The following is a 265-nucleotide window of genomic DNA, read 5'->3' on the forward strand; positions in this document are numbered from 1 at the left end:
CCTGGAGGCTGATGGGCTGGGGCTGTGAGAACAACAGGATTAGAGGGGAGAGGCTACTTAAGGCCAAACCAACTGGCCCTCCTGGAGTTCTTCATTGCTTCTCGGGGCCATGGAGAGGAGGAAGTGGGAAGGGACTCTCGTGGAGGCCCACCACTGAGACTTTTCTATAAAGAGAGGCAGACCTACACCTCTAACCTGAGAAAACCAACCAGTGCTCTGTGTCCATTTTTTCTTCCACACCACTTCCCACCCTGTCTTTTTTCCA

At 52.8% G+C, this 265-nt stretch overlaps 1 protein-coding gene across 4 annotated transcripts in view; it reads right to left on the reverse strand.

Moving 5' to 3' along the window:
* GPRASP2 (G protein-coupled receptor associated sorting protein 2) overlaps positions 1-265 on the reverse strand; it is a 118,764-nt gene that overhangs the window by 4,810 nt on the left and 113,689 nt on the right. The window lies entirely within an intron of this gene.

The sequence above is a fragment of the Crocuta crocuta genome, unplaced genomic scaffold (genome assembly GCF_008692635.1).
Source record: "Crocuta crocuta isolate KB4526 unplaced genomic scaffold, BGI_CrCroc_1.0 scaffold1373, whole genome shotgun sequence".
NCBI classification, from domain to species: Eukaryota; Metazoa; Chordata; class Mammalia; order Carnivora; family Hyaenidae; genus Crocuta; species Crocuta crocuta.